The 17,047-nt window shown below is 39.5% G+C and overlaps 1 pseudogene; it reads left to right on the top strand.

The window, feature by feature from the left end:
* The first annotated feature begins 12,384 nt into the window (after positions 1 to 12,384).
* Positions 12,385 to 13,023, top strand: LOC150005902 (high mobility group protein B2 pseudogene; annotated as a pseudogene).
* Positions 13,024 to 17,047: the final 4,024 nt, after the last annotated feature.

Below are 17,047 nucleotides of genomic sequence, written 5' to 3' on the forward strand. Positions count from 1 at the left end.
ATATGTGAGAAGGATGGTCCATCCCGGGTGAGAGAGGGCTGCCCCACAGGTCCACCCATGGAGTCTGGTGCCCCAGTGGGGAGGACAGGGTCTCGGGGGTTACATATGAGGGACAGCACCATGGCTTGAGAGGTCAGAAAAGTTTCCCTGGAATGCAACTTTCACCTAAAACAGCTACAAACTTGGTGAGATCAGAGTTTGTTTGTTTGTTTTTGCTTTTTTAAAAAAATTTTGTTCACTACTATATGCTAGAACTCACACAGTACCTCCCATAGAGTAGATGCTTAATAAATATTTATTGAATACATGGGAAGTGAGCTCTAGGTTATGTTCCAGGCAGGGAGAACAGTGCGTGCAAAGGCCCAGAGGTATGAGAGAAGGGGGCCATTGGGGGAGGACATTGACTGAGCCTCTTCTAAGCCAAGGCAAGCTGTCCGGTAATACAGGTGGGGCTCCTTCTGGGTGGGGCCAGATGTAAAGGCTCACAGGAGTCCAGGTTGCTAAGCAGGGTAGCAGTTCTCTTAAAGGCCTGGGACGGAAGCCCTTGGGAGTGAGGAAGAGGGCTGTCCTTGTATCCTCATGCTCAGGAGGGATAATGACAGGAGGCAGAAAGATCAAAGAAAGCTCCAGGTAGGTGGCACAAAGGAGCCAACCCCCATCTCCGGAGATGCAATGCTAATTAAAAGTTCAGGGAAATAGAGGAGGTGCTCATTGTTGAGGGTGACAGTGTCAAGTGAACGTGAAAGACACACTTTAGGAGTGGCATTGGCCTAGGAGAAATTCATCTCAATAAGTGTTTCTTGATTGCTTATTGGAAAATGGTGGCACCTGGAAAATGTTAGAGGCTTGATTTTGCAAAGCATCTAGAGGTGAAGGGTTGTTCCTGGGGAAGCTGAGTGTGGAGCCCACGGGGCACCTACCCTGTGTCTCTGAGTAAGCAGAATTTCTTCTCTGTACCCTACCCCCTTTTTGGCCTTGTATCTCTTCTCTGAATTATCAGCTCTCAGCTTAGATGCCAACTTCTCCAGGACACTAACTCCTCAAGCCATTCCATCTTCTGTCACTCCACCTGCAAACCTCACGTATCACAGGCAGCCCTTTGGGCTTTATGCTGCCAGAGAAAAGTTGTTGTTAAAATACCCATTGGTGGTGTCCACCACCAAAGGACTGAGGCAAGTTTTGTTACATATGAAAGAGAGATCTGCAGCTCAACTGTCATCAATTGTAAAATTATTAGTTTAAATTAATATATTGAATAATTTAGTCAAATGGTTCAAAAAACAAAAAGATACATGAAGACATACAGTGAAGTCAGGCTCCCATCTTGGTCCTTCTTCCGTCTGTATGCTCCTCCCTCAGAAACCAAACCAAACCAGGGACTGCTGTTAATAGTTTTTTTGTATGTACTTCCAGAGATTTTTAAATATATATTCAAATACTGTTTTTAAAATACAAATTATATCATTCTATATATACTGTTTTTTATTTATTTTTTTCACTTGAAAACAAATCCTTAGAATCTTTCTATATTAGTTCATGAAGAGCGTCCTCATTTTATTGTAAAGTTGTGGAACATCTATTTTACAGAGGAACTACAATTTATTTAACCTCTACCCTATGGATGGATAGTTAAGTATCTAAGTCACTTCCAGTCTTGTGCTATTACAAGCAGTACTGGAATGAATAATCTGATATTTAAGCAATAGTGAATGTGCTCCTACAATTCTTACTATAAAAATAATACACACACACACACTCCTTACAGTTTAGGAAGCACCTCTTTCATTTTCTTTTTAAATTAAACATTTTATTTTGAGATAATTGCAGATTCACACACAGTTGTAAGAAGTAATTCAAAGACATCCCACGTACCCCTCAACCAGTTTTCCCTAAGTGGGTACCAAACTACAGTATGATACACAAGGAAGAAATTAACATTGATGCAATCCACTCATGTGACTCAGATTTCACCAGTTTTACATGTGTGTGCACACACCCGTGTGTGTATTTAGTTCTACGAAATTTTATCACCTGTGTAACTTTGTGCACCCACCACCAGAGCCAAGATTCAGAAGAGTTCCAGCGCCACAAGGACCCCTCCTTCTGGCCTTGGCTAGCCATGCCCACCTCCCACCCCCGCCTGCTGCCTTCCCTGCAGCCTCACTCAGTTTCTAGCCTCTGCAACCTGGAAACTTTTGGCAATCTGTTCTAATTCTTTATACTTTTTTTATTTCAAATGTTATATAAATAGAATCATATCATAACACATATGATACCTTTTGGAATTGACTTTTTAAAATCAGCATAATCAGATACAAGTATTGCTACCTCAGCTTTTTTCCCCCTTTTAATTGGCATAAAATATCTTTTTCTACCCTTTTCCTTTTAGTCTTTGTGTATCTTGCATTCTGAGGTGGGTCTCTTATGGATAGCATAAATATGCATCTTTTTAAAAGAAATTTGTTCAGCTACCCTCTGTCTTCTGATTGAATCATTTAAGCTATTTACATTTAAAATAATTATTGATAGGTACATATTTATTGCCATTTTATTCTTTTAACTATGTTTTCCACCCCCTTTTCTTCTTCTTCTTCTTCTTCTTCAAGAAGATCCTTTAACATTTCTTATAATACTGATTTGGTGGTGATTAACTCCTTTAGCTTTTTCTTCTCTTGGAAGCTCTTTATTTCTCCTTCAAATTTAAATGATAGCTTTGCTGGATAAAGTAGTCTTGGTTATATGTCCTTGCTTTTCATTACTTGGAATATTTCATGTCAATCTTTTCTGGCCTGAAATGTTTCTGTTGAGAAATCAGCTAACAGTCTTATGGGAGCTCTGTTGTAGGTAACTGACTGTTGTTTTCTTGCTGTTTTTAAGATTTTCTCCTTGTCTTTAACCTTTGCCATTTTAATTATGATGTGTCTTGGCACAGGTCTCTTTCAGTTCATCTTGTTTGGGACTTTCTGTGCTTCCTGGACGTGTATGTCTTTTTCCTTCACCAGGTTAGGAAATTTTTCAGTCATTATTTCTTCAAAAAGGTTCCTTTTTTCTTTCTCTTCTCCTTCTGATACCCTTGTGATATGAATGTTGTTACTCTTTTTGTTGTTCCAAAGTTTCCTTACACTATCCTCATTTCTTAAAATTATTTTTTCCCCCTGATAGGGTGTTTTCTGCTACCTTGTCTTCCGAATTTCTATTTTGGTCCTTAGCTTCACCCAACCTACTGTTTATCCCTTCTTGTATTCTTCATTTCTGATAGATTCTTTTTTAGGCTTTCTATGTCCTTTTTATGCTTGCTATCTCTTTGCTGAAGTTCTCACTAACTTCCCTGAGCATCCTTAGAACCATTTTTAAAAACTCTATATCTGGTAAATTGCTTGCCTCCATTTCATTTAGCTCTTTTTCTAGAGATTTTTTCTGTTCTTTCATTTGGGGCATGTTTCTTTGTCTCCCCATATTGGCTGCCTCTTTGTGTTTGTTTTTATGTATTATATAGATCTGCTATGACTTCTAGCCTTGGTAAGGTGGCTTTATGTAGTAGATGTCTTGTGGGCCCAGTGGCACTGTCTCCTAGATCACCTGTGCTGGGCGTTCTGGGAGTGCCCTTATGTGGGTTATGCGGGCCCTCCTGTTGTAACTGAGTCTTGATTTCTATTGGTCTGTTCATAATTAGGGTCAACCCTCAGCCTCAGGCTGGTTGACTATGAGGATATACCTGCACCTCAGTGTATGAGCTACTGTACAGGTGCTGACCACACAGTGCAGATTTTGCCTCAACAGGGTCTGGTGCCTGCAGAGATCTCCTTTTGGATATGCTGTTTGTGAAGCTAATTGGATCCTCCTTTGATATTATCTAAAGCTGGCCACTGAGTGTGTTGTTCTGGGGCCTCTTGGGAGGGACTCTGGTCCAGACCAATGTCAGATGCTGCCTGTGACTGGCCCTGAGCAACCTGTTTGAAGCTACAAAGCAGTCCACAGTTTGTGGCTGCTTCTGCTGGGCCTAGGTGTGCATGGGAAGGATCAAGCTATACACCAAGGCCAGCTTTTTACGAGAACCGGGCTTGCAGACAGGTCAGAAAAAGTCCCAAAGCACCCTGAGATCCACCTCTGCCTACTTCTATCTGCTGGCTGCCTGTTAGGCTCCATCACTGAAGGAGCCTCTGGTGATACTAGAGTGGCATGAGGTAGATTCTCAGTGAGTCACCAGGTAGGGACAAGTGGTGTTCACCAGATTGATGCACATTCAAACTTGGTGCCAGTGCTGGGTCTGAGGCCACTGAGCAAATGTTGCAGGGTATACCAAGTCTAGCTGCCACCCATACACCTTTGTAATGGAACAGGGTCTCAGGAAGTCATCAGGGTGAGTCCAGCAATTATTCAGGTTCAAAAAGACCAAGATTTGGCCATGTGAAGGGAGGGCTCTGTGCGTGAGGGGAAAATGGCCCTCATCCTAGAGTCCTAGAGCCATACAACTCAGTCTATTCCAGATACTGCCAGGAGTCCGATCTCAGCAGGGCAGGGCTGCTGGGAGTCAGGAAGATGGCGTTAGTGGATCTCCTGTGAGGGGGTGGTGCTGGTGAGGCTTGGGGGAATGCAGGGGGAGTTGTCCCTGCCCCAAAGCCACACAACTCAGTCACTGACACCCCCTGAGTCTTTTCAGACCTCTACACCCTGGCCCAGGCAGCTGACTCCTCAGCAGAACAGAAGCTCTGCAGGGTAAACTATAGGGAGCCCAGAGGGTGGGTCTACTGCATTCCCCCAGTCTGCTGCCATATGGAGGGGAGTGCTCCAACCCAAGAAACATGGCATCTATGGTGTGGGAGAGTGACTCAGCACAGGTTTCCTGGTGGCTATTCTTTCATTTCTTCCCCGGAGCCACAGTCTCTCCTCATGTGACTCTAATCTGCTCTTCCTTTCCTGTGCCAGAGCCCAGGGTGAGTGGCTGCAAATGAGATTTTGTGCATTGGCCCTTTAAGAGGGGACCTGTGTCTCTCACAGACTCCCATTACTCCCTGCTGATTTTCTCAGCCAGATGTTATGTGGGTACCTCTTCCCAGTTCTGTTTCTCTGGACTGGGAAGCCCAGCTTGGAGTTGAGACCCCACACTTCTCTGGGGGAACTTTTGCAGCTAAGATATCCCCCTGGAATCTCAGCCACTGCCCAAAGGAATGGGGGCCTTTTTCAGACCTCCACCCATCTAGCAGTCTCAATGTAGCTTCTTCTGTAAATCTTTGGTTGTAAGACTTCTCTTCAGCTAGTCATCAGTTGGTTATTCAGGTCTCTTGCTCTATATTTTAGTTGTAATTCCAGTTTGGTCTTGCGAGGAGGTGAGTGTAACATCCACCTACTCCACTGCCTTCTTGGATCTCCAGGACTCTGTTGTTTTATTTGCAAAATAAAGAAAATGGAGATGGATCCCTTCCAGCTCAAACTTTCTATGGTGGGGACATAATTAAAAAAGATACTATCCATTGATTAGCAAATGAGAGCAACATATATTATACTGTATGACTCAACAACCGTGGGAATAATCAGGATATGTCTCTGAAGACTGGAAAGTCCAGGGGCACAGGTGGCATAAGAGAACTGCCGGGAGGTGGGTTTTGAGGATGCTTGGCTCTTATAGCCCGTCTGGGGTGTTCTTTTGTTTGGCTAGTAAACTAATGACATTTTAAAAGTCCTGATTTCCTACCGCCCTGGTCTCACATCCACTGCCAACACTCTGAGCTTATTTCTTGCGGGCTTCTCGGCCCAGCCTTCACCGCAGTCCCTGCACCCGCCACAGCGTAGCCTCTGGTGTGCACGTGGGCTGTAGCTCACTCCCCCAGACTGCAGACACTTTTGATTCCTATAAGTAGCTTTGACAGAGCTCAGCAGTATTCCCAGGATGAAAGCTGTTTTCTTTTAAAAAACAGATGTTGATGACAATAAAGTCTGAAGAGAAGACTGCAATATAAGTAGATTTTTAAATCACTTCTACTTAGAGGAATTCACAGGACATGTTTTAAAAAATATAGCCCTCTACATGATTCCTATTACTAGTTCCATTGATGAAAAGGCTCAAGCACATTTGGTTTAACATCCTTAATGCAAAGGGGCACCTCAGAACACATTTCCAGATGAAAACCAATGTAAATTTTTTTTTCCTTTTCAATTAGACCTTACTTTCTGTCAGTGGTGCTCCCCTGTTACCTCTTTTTCCTTTTAAAAAATTTTATTTTTAACAGCCATCGTATTAAACAGTATCACCTGAAATTTATGTTATTAACCCATGTTACCCCTATGAATTTAATTTAAAAAAATTAAAAATAAGATCCATTGTTAAAAAAGGAAAAATACAAATCCTCGTGCAGATGAGCCCACAATTAAAATATTAAAGATATTAACTGAAAAAATAAAAATTCTCTTTCATTTGTGAGAAAATAAAAAGAAGTGAAAAATAAAGATGATTTTATGAATATATTTATTTAAAAAAATAGAAAACACATTAATATGACTAACATTTTTAAAAGAACAAAACATAATCAGCAAAAACCTGCTCTTCCACCCCAACTCCAGCCACTCAGTTTCCCTTCCCAAAGGCAACCCACACTATCGGTTTTCTGTGTACCCATCCAGAGGTGTGTTACTCGGACACACACACCTATTGTTTTTTCCTTTTTACGTATTATACTCACACACTGACATAGCTATTTTTTTTCATTTAGCAATATATCCTGGAGATCATTCCTTTTCATTACATAAAGATATTCTTTTTCCAGCTGTATAGTATTTCATTGCAATTTATTTAGTAAGTTCCCTATGGATAGATACTTGGATTGTTTCCAATCTGTTGCTATTACAGAGGCCTTGTATATGAATAATTTCTCACATATGGTCATAGAGCCACAGGACACATTCCTAGAAATGCAAGTTTAAGGTCAAAAGATATGGGCATTTGTAACTTTGATGGATTAAATTGTCATTTTAAAATTGCCTATAATCCCTTCTCCAGTGTTAGTCATGTTAACATTTTAATTTATAATTTTCCAGAGTCCCTCATTGACCAAGCATTTACTGAGCCCCCAGAGGCTAAGTGCTCTGTTAGCACTGGCCATACAGCACTAAACAAAACCAACTTAGGAACTAGGGGGGAGCCATATGGTGGGTCCACCACAGCAATTGATATGAGTTGCTTCGTGGCACTTGGGCTGAAAAGAATGATTTCCCCAAATCCCATCAAACCTGGGTCTCAGCTCCACCCATGCCAAGGTCTTGGGTTGAAAGAATGATTTCCCCAAATCCCATCAAATCTGGCTCTCAGCTCCACCCATGCCAAGGTCTGCACTAAGTTCAACATTAGTTGGTGGGGTCATTTCCTTTCCCATGGATTGTACCAAAATCCTGGGGTTTTTGTGGTCAGAAAATCAGAGGCAGCTCTCAGATGCTCAGCCCACCACCCCAGTCCCTGCGGCTATCCTGCTCTGCCTGCTAATAGCTCTCCGCTGTTCCCATCAGCCCTGTGTGGGTTCTCACCAGCCAGGGTTGCTTCAGAGTTAGAGGTGCTGGGTTTTCAACCTCAGAGGAAATCCTCACTCCCACTGTGTTCTGCCCCTTGGAATTTACTCAGTCCTGGTACCACCTCTTCTGTCTTTTAAAAATTTTTTTTCAATTTTATTTTTATTTCTTTCAATTGCAGTTGACACTCAATATTACATTAGTTTCAGGTGTACAGAATAGTGGTTAGACATTTATATAACTTAGGAAGTGATCCCCCTGGTACCCGCCTGGTGCCATACAGTTATTACAATTGACAATATATTATTGACTATATTCCCTATGCTGTGCTGTATGTTCCCATGATCATTTTGTACCTAGCAATTTGTATTTCTCAATCCCTTCACCTTTTTCACCCAGCCCCCAACCTGGCAACCATCAATTTGTTTTCTGTATCTATGAGTCTGGTTCTGTTTTGCTTGTTCATTTATTTTGTTTTTTAGAAGTGCAAATACTAATTCAAAAAGATGCATCCCTATGTTCATTGCAGCATTATTTACAATAGCTGAGATATAGAAGCAATCTAAATGTCCATCAACAGATGATTGGATAAAGAAGATGTATTACATATATATAATGGAATACTACTTGGCCATAAAAAGGAATGAAATCTTACCATTTGTGACAACATGGAAAGACCTAGAGAGTATTATGCTAAGTAAAATAAGTCAGTCAGAGAACAAAAAATACCATATAACTTCACTTATATGTGGAGCCCTCTGCCTTCTTTTTAAAATACCAGTTTCCATTCCTTCTTTCCCTTGCCCAATGCTAGCTACCTCCCCAGAAACCCACCAATACCTAGAAGATAGGACTCTCTTAAAAGAGCCTAGACATCGGACCACAAGGGTTAAGCTTTGAGAACTAGGGGGAGGGAAATCATATTTTTCTTCCTGGGGTTTCTTCATCCATGGAAGTAAAGCAAAAATTCATATGTAAATGAATTAACACCCTGCATAAATAAATAAATGACAACATAATTGCAAGTAATGGTGAGGCCTATGTTGTTCCACTGCTGTATTCCCTGCCTATAGAATAGAGTCCGACACACAGCTGGTGCTCAATAAATATTTGTTGACTGAAAGAACAAAGTGTTATAAAGAGCAGGAATCAGGGGTATGCCTGAGAGAGAACACCAAAGCCAGCGGTGACCACTTCAGCCTGAGCAGTCAGAGATAGTTTCCCTGAGATGACATTTCCACTGGTCCTTGAGGATCCAAATAAATGGGTCTTGTGAACTGTATGGGGAGGAGCTGTTCAGACAGATTGGAGTGTGGGGTTCCCTGGAGGTGGAAGAGAGTTCGTGAGGTGAGCACAGAAAGGAGCTTTTGGCAGAGGCGGCACCAGGAGGTGACAAAGGAAGCCAGAAGCTGGTGGTGGGGCACCTTATAGGATGGGAAGGACTGTAGAAACTTTGCAAATGGTAATGCAAAAACTTTCTGTGACTTTAGGCAGGGGAATAAAATGATTATTTAGAATCTTTTTACATTTTGAACAGGTCTCCCTGGCAGCTGTGTAAGAGTGGACTGGAGCCAAGGAGAGGGTAACTAGGAAGGTCATTTGAGAGGTATTGTCATCGTCATAGCAAGGAGAGATGAGAGGTGTATGGAGGATTAAGTGTGGGGAAGATTTAAGGTATATTTTAGTGGTGGACTTAGATAAGACTTGATGATGGATTCAATGTGGGAGTCAAGAGAAAGAGAAACATTTTAAGAAGTTTCCCAGGTTTTTGGCTGGGAATTATTGTGGATTGAGAATAATTGTGAAATGAAGAGGACGTGAAGTAAGAGATGACTGAGGGAAGGAAGCTGGACGAAGAGTTCATGTGTGTGTATATGTATATATACCTGGTGTAGTGTTAGGAGTTGAGGTTAAGTCTCAAACTGCCTAGTTCCAAGTCCTCTCTGCCAGGTCAGCTATGGTGTATGGGCAATTGCCTTCATTTCATCATCTGGAAGGGAATAATAATAGTTTCCTCCTAAATTTTTTATGAGGATTAATGAACATAATCTATATAAAATGCTTATAATAGTGTTTTACATAGTAACACACCTAATAAACTTGAATTATTTTATATTATCTATGTCTATATTGGCATTTAAAATAGATGGCCAATATTTTATTTCATGAATGAATTATTCATTCAGATCCCTAGTTGGATTGTTTCCAACACTACAACTTAGTAATAATAGCATAGTGGTTAAGAGCACAGACTCAAGAACTAAATTGCCTGGGTTCTAATCCTGCCCCAGCACTTGCTACATATATAACCTTGGCAAGTTACTCAAGCTCTCTGTGCCCATTTCCTCATCTCTTAAATGAGAATAACAAAAGCACCTACTTCAGAAGAGATTCCATAAGAATCAAGGGAGTGATAGGTCTAGATAACTTAAAACACATTAAATAACATGGTTATCATTATATGCCAGCTACTCTTTTAAGCACTTTAAGTGTATTTTCTCATTGAATACTTATAATATCCCTGTGATGTAGGGACTATTATTAGCCCTGCATTACAGACCAAAAAGGTGAGGTACAGATCCAATTTGAACCCAGACGCCAGAGCACCTGGTTCTAACAACTATTATCTGTGCCACATGGTTTTATATATATCTTTACTCATCTGTGCAACTATTTCTTTAGGATAAATTCCAAGTAATGAAATTTTATGATTTAAAAGTTCTTTTTAAGGCCTTTGTTACATATGAACAAATTACTTTCCAGAGAGTTTATAATGATTTACAATCTCATGAAAGTTATGATAGCTACATTTTCTCGGTGGATTGCTCTCTTTATCGTTAACTAATTCTTATTAATACAGATAAGCCAGTTTTCATTAGTATTTGCATAATATATATTTTTTACATTTTTTCATTTCTTAATTTTAATCTTTCTGTGTCTTTTATTTTAGGTATGCCTCTTGTAAATAGTACATAACTAGATTTTGGCTTTTTATGCATTCTAATATTCTCTGTACCATAATAGGGAAGCTTGATTTATTATATTAACTATAATTACTTATATAATTACTTATATATTCCTGACATATTATTTTGAAGTTTTTATTACTATATTTCTTCTTTTTCTTCTTGCCTTCCTCATCTTTTTACTCCTCTAATGGATTGACTAAGTTTTCCATATTGCTTGGTCTCCTCAATTAGTTTGAAATTATATGAGCATATGTTCTATTTTTCAGCAGATGCTCTTAAATTTTTAGTATGGTTATTTATTTAACATAACAAATTTTATCTTCCAAGCAAGATTAGGATCTTAAAGTACATTAATTTCAAATGATCTCTCCTCCCTTCATCTATGATACTATTGCTAATATATTTATTTTAAAAATATCTGCCTTTCCAGTTATTCTTTAAAAGGTGTTCAGTCAGGACTTCTGGCTATGGCCTAATGCAGAGGTTGGCAAACTCTCCTCCCAAACACAACTATGAAGCCAGACAAAACTGACAAAAAATAATCATTTCAGTACTCTGGAAAGCGATCAAAGGCCTGACAACAATCTGAGAAGTTTCATGCTTGGAAATTGCTGAAACTGGGAAGAGGACAGTGGATATCTGTGGCTTTCTAGCTGTGGCTGCTCCCCTCCTGCAGCTTGAGGATTCGAAGCTCAGTTGAGGTGACATTTATAGAGCAGGGGAGGCCTGGAATACTGGCAGCTTCTCTGCCCTGGTTGAAGGCAGTTCACTAGACTTGGAGCCATGGGCAAAGTCATGCCCAGTGACATTGTTGGTGGAAGTGACTCACTGGCCTGAGATTGGGGGTCTGGGGCAAGCTTATTCCTGGCTGAGGTCATGAGTACACACAGCAGAGATCAAAAAGGCTGCAGCATCACACTTTGCATTTGCCATATCTCCTGAGCCTCCCCCAATCTGAGACAGTCTTTCTTTTCATGATCTTGACATTTTGAAGGGTGCTATCCAGCAATTTGTAGAATACCCCTCAATTTGGGATCAGACAAGGAATAATTATTATAAATATGTTAAAGAATTTATAAGAAAGGATGGACATAATGAGTAAAAAATTATATGGTGATATTTCAGAAAAGAAATGGTCTCTAATATAGAACCCAATGAAAAATCTAGAACTAAAAAATAATCTGAAACCATTTCACTGAATGATATTAAAAGATGAGACCATGGATATTATAAAATGAAGGATCCATAAACTTGGAGATGGGACAATATAAATTAATCAAACTTAAGCAGAGTGAAAAAAAATTAAAAATAAAGAAACCATTAGTGATATATGGAATAATATCAAATAGTCTAACATAGATATAGTGGGAGCCATAGAAAAGAGAATTTGTCAAAAATTAAAAAAGAAATCAGTGGCCAAATATTTCTCAAATTTGATAGCTCCAAAATTTTAAAATAACTCTTATATAAGATGGATACACCTACCTAGACATGTCATGGTCAAATTACTCAAAAAGATAAATAGAAAATATTAAGAGATGGCAGAGCAATAAGAAAGACTGCATACAAGCTAGCATGTATATGAACTATGATTTTTAATTAGAAACAATGCAAGCCAGAAGACAATGAAACAACATTTTTAAAGTGCTGAAAGAAAAAAACCTTTAACCTTGAATTATAGAGCCAGTGAAGTGATATATAGTTCAAATATTAAGGTAAAATAAAAATATTTTCAGACCAGCAAAAGTTGAGAGAATTTATAGCCAGCAGATGCTCACTACCAGAAGTGCTAAATAAGGAAGTGCTTCAAACTGAAGGGAAGCGGAAAAACTAGTTTATGAAGGAGCCCAGCAAGGAAAGCATCTCAGTAGGACCCTGTAGCTCGGTGGGATTCTGAGGAAAACCTACCACTAGGCAGATGCCGTCTGTCACCATGGCTAAAGGAGACCCCAGCAAGCCGAGAGGCAAGATGTCCTTATATGCCTTCTTCGTGCAGACGTGCCAGGAAGAGCACAAGAAGAAACACCCAGACTCTTCCGTGAACTTTTCCGAATTCTCCAAGAAATGTTCGGAGAGATGGAAGACCATGTCTGTGAAGGAAAAGTCAAAATTCGAAGATATGGCAAAGAGTGACAAAGCTCACTATGACAGGGAGATGAAAAATTATGTTCCTCCCAAAGGTGATAAGAAAGGAAAGAAAAGAGATCCCAATGCTCCTAAAAGGCCTCCATCTGCCTTCTTCCTGTTTTGCTCTGAACATCGCCCAAAGATCAAAAGTGAACACCCTGGTTTATCCATTGGGGATACTGTATAAAAATTGGGTGAAAAGTGGTCTGAACAGTCAGCCAAAGATAAGCAACCATATGAACAGAAAGCAGCTAAGCTAAAGGAGAAGTATGAAAAGGATATTGCTGCATACCATGCCAAAGGCAAAAGTGAAGTGGGAAAGAAGGGTCCTGGCAGGCCAACAGGCTCAAAGAAGAAGAATGAGCCAGAAGATGAGGAGGAAGAAGAAGAGGAAGAGGATGAAGATGAAGAACAAAAAGCTATCCTGTAATGATGTGTGTGGAGTATGTGTGTGTGCTCAGGCAATTGTTTTGCTAAGAATGTGAATTCAAGTGCAGCTCAATATTAGCTTCAGTGTAATAACTACAGATTTTTGTATAGCTGGTAAGAATCTTTGTAGAGAAAATACTTTTTTCAAAATGCAGGTTGTAGCTTTTTGAGGGGCTACTACATACAGTTAGATTTTAAGACTTTGGATGTTAAATGTTTCTAAATATTTAATTGTTTCTTTAATTTCTTGATCTGTGTATGGTAGCACAGCAAACTCAGCAATTAGTATCAATAGTAAATTTTGGGTTTTTAAGAATGTTGCATTTGTTTTTTTAAAAAAATTTGTAATAAAATTATGTACATTAAAAAAAACAAAAAACTGAAGGGAAGCAATACCAGATAGGAACGCAAAGGAATAGGAAGGAATAGCGAGGTCTAGAAGTGGCAAGCATGTGGGTAAATAAAATAATTTTTTTCTTACCTTAATTTCTTGAGAGTTCAATGGACAGTTTACAGCAAAAACAAAAAAAAAAAACAAAAAAAAACCAATAATATGTCATGGGGTTCATAACGTGTAAAAGTAAAACATGACCATAATAGCATGAAGTACAGAAGGAGCTGTGTGGAAGTTTCTTGTATAATTTTTCACTATATATGAAGTAGCTTAATGTTAATACATTGTAGTCTGTCAAAGTGAAAGTTGCATATTGCAATCCATAGAGTAAGAACTGAAAATAAAAGAAGTATAAGTAAAAAATCCAGTGGAGATAAAATGGAATACTAAAAAAATAAGCCCCAGAAAAGTCAGGGAAAGGGGAAAATTAACAAAAATGGGGGGACAAATAGCAAGCTGGTGGATATGTTTAATGTGATTATTTCCCAATAATTACAGAAATATGAATAGGCTAAGAATCTCTATTAAAACCTGAGTGCCTTGGGAATATACAAGTACCTGGTTCTAGGAGCATTAGAGGTCTTTCAGTTTTCCAACTCCCTTTTAACTTTCTTTTTCCTTCCTCTGGTACCTATGGATTTCATTTTCTTACTTTTGAGAAAGGCTGGTATGAATTATATTTAAATCAGAAAATCCATGTGTTTGGAAATCAAGCTTTTCCAGCAGTTTGGTCCACCATATTGGCAATTGTACTTTAAAAATTTAAATAATTAATCCATCCTGAATTTATTGTGTTTTAAGCTAACAGGTAAGTTTTAAACTTTATTTTATAATTTATTAACCTATTACCCTTATTTGTTAAATAATCTAGCCTTCTTCCAATGATTCAGGAAGCTACCTTGATCACAATTTAAATTATCTTATACATTTGTGTACATACTGAATTTCCATTTTGTTACCATGATTGTCTGTTTTTGTACAAGGAAATGCAAGATATATTCAGTAGTACAGTGTTACAATTATTCCAGCTTTACATTATTTCAGTTTTAGTGTCTTTTTGGTTGGGGAAGGCTCTTAGAATCACCATTATTTTAAAACATCTTATCAATTCTACTTACATGAACTATCAAATTTTGTCAAGTTTAAACATTTTCTGTTTGGATTTTATTTGGGATAATGTTAAAGCTATAATTTAGGGTAAGTATTGGTATTGAAGTGGTATTCAATTTTCCTACACAGAAATATCTCTCAGTAAAGTTTTGCCATTTTCTTTGTATGGATTCTGTACATTTTGTCATAAGGGTACTCTTTAACCCATATTTAGTATTTCTGTAAATAAAAATTTCTCTTGTCCTGATCTCATGTTTAATGAAACAAATTATCAAAAGAAAGGTTTTTCTTTTTAAAAGCTCACAAATGAAAAAAATTAAAATAAAAAAATAAAAGCTCACAAATGTGGTATTAGAGTCAATTTTTTTTCTTTTTCTTTCTTTTTAGTTAACTAGTTTTATTAAGGTATAACATACATGAAGTGTGTGTGTACTAATCTTAAGTGTTTATCTTGATGAATTTTTACATAATTATATGTACACAAAAGTCAAGATAGGGCATCTTTCCAGTACCCAAAAGATTCCCTCATATTTCTTCTCCAACTACACAGAACCTCGGGGTAACTATTGTTCATATTTCTATTAGCAGGAAGTAGTTTAGCTTGCTTGTGAATTCAATATAAATCAAATCACTCAGTGTACACTTTAGTGCCTTGATTCTTCCACTGAATGTGTTATCTTGAGGTTCATTCACATTGTTGTACTTATCAGTAGTTTGTACATTCTTATTGCTTTGTAGTATTCTGTTGTACATGTATTGCATATGTGTGTATATATATATCTATGTGTGTCCACAAACATACAAATATTTATGTACGCACCTTCATCAATTTATCCATTCTCTTGTTCACAGGTCTTTGTGTTATTTCTAATTTTGGCTATTATAAATAAAACTAGTTCATTATGAACAATATAGTATATGTTTTTTTGTGACCATATGCACACCTTCCTGTAGTTGTAGAATATGCACATGTTTAATAGACACTATCAAATAATGTTCAAAAGTGGATATCCCATTTTACATTCCCACCACCAATGTTTGAGAAATGCAGTTGCTTCAAATTCCCATTGACATTTGGTATTGTAAGTCTTTTTAATTTTAGTCAGTCTGAGTATGTAAGTCTTCCATACATTTTGCTAAATTTATCACTAAATATTTTATATTTTTAATTCTACAGTGTTTTAAAATGTTTATTTTACATTTTGTGACTCTTTTATAGAAATACAACTTTAGACTTCCAGCCAAGATGGTAGCATAGTCAGACATGGCTTGCCTTTTCACACAACGACATCAAAATTACAACTAAAGTATAGAACAACCATCACTCAGAGCCATCAGCAATTGTGTTGAATGGAAGTCTGACAACTTCGGAATTAAAGAAACCACATCCATCTAGATTGGTAGGAGGGGCACAGATATGGAACAGGCTGGTTGCACACCCAAGTGTAGTGAAGAAAAATCTGGAAGGATATCTTGGGAGTGAGGAGTCCCAGCCACACACCAGGTCCCCAGCCAGGAAGATAAGTTCCCACAACTTTTGGCTGAAAAAACCAGTGGGGACTGAGTCAGTGGAAGAAACTTCTGGAGGCCCAAGCAGTTTCTCTCAAAGAATCCACACACAGACTCACCTACTCAGACCCATTCCCTCTGAGCTCCAGCACCAGGGTAGCAGCTTGAAAGGCACCAGTGGTCGTCGTCGTCGGCAGCCGTCCGTCTCGAGAGACGATGGCGTAGCTTCCTGAGAGTCTATCTGCACCGCCGAGAATGGCTGTGCAGTCCGATTCGGGAGTGACAATCCCTGCCGCACTTGGTACAGGTGAAGGCAGATGGCCGTTGTTGCTGCTGTTGACGCTGCTTCCGCCTCGATCTTTTCTGGGCCGCCTCCTCGTTGCGCGCAGCCTCTGCACGTGACGTACCTTGCCTGACCGCGAGCCTCCAGGCTAGGCGGTCGTCTGCTTGAACTTCCCATGTGTTGAGATTGATGGAGCATTGTGTCATGTCCTTTTTGCAGATGTCTTTGAACCGCAGTTTTGGGCGCCCTGTCATCCTCTTGCCTTCTGCTAGCTCGCCGTAGAGGAGGTCTTTGGGGATACGGCCTGCATCCATTCTTTTGACATGGCCGAGCCACCTGAGGCGTCTCTCGCTAAGAACTGCATGCAAACTGCTCATATTGGCTCGCTTCAGCACCTCGGTGTTGGGGACCTTATCCTGCCAGGCAACATGCAGGACGCGTCGCAGGCACCTCATGTGGAAGCTGTTGAGTTTCCTTTCGTGCCTTGCGTAGGTGGTCCACGTCTCGCTGCCATAGAGGAGAGTGCTGAGTACGCAGGCTTGGTAGATGCGCAGTCTGGTTTTCTCAGTGAGGCTGGAATTGTTCCACGCTCGCCGGTTCAGTCTGGCCATAACTGTGGCTGCCCTGGCGATTCTCCGGTTGACCTCCAAGTCGACTGACAGAGAGCTCGAGATGGTGGACCCGAGGTAAGTGAAGTCGTTGACAACCTCCAGGGTGTATCCGTCGATG

This window comes from Furipterus horrens, unplaced genomic scaffold, assembly GCF_987537825.1.
Source record: "Furipterus horrens unplaced genomic scaffold, mFurHor1.1.pri manual_scaffold_6, whole genome shotgun sequence".
Taxonomy (NCBI): Eukaryota; Metazoa; Chordata; class Mammalia; order Chiroptera; family Furipteridae; genus Furipterus; species Furipterus horrens.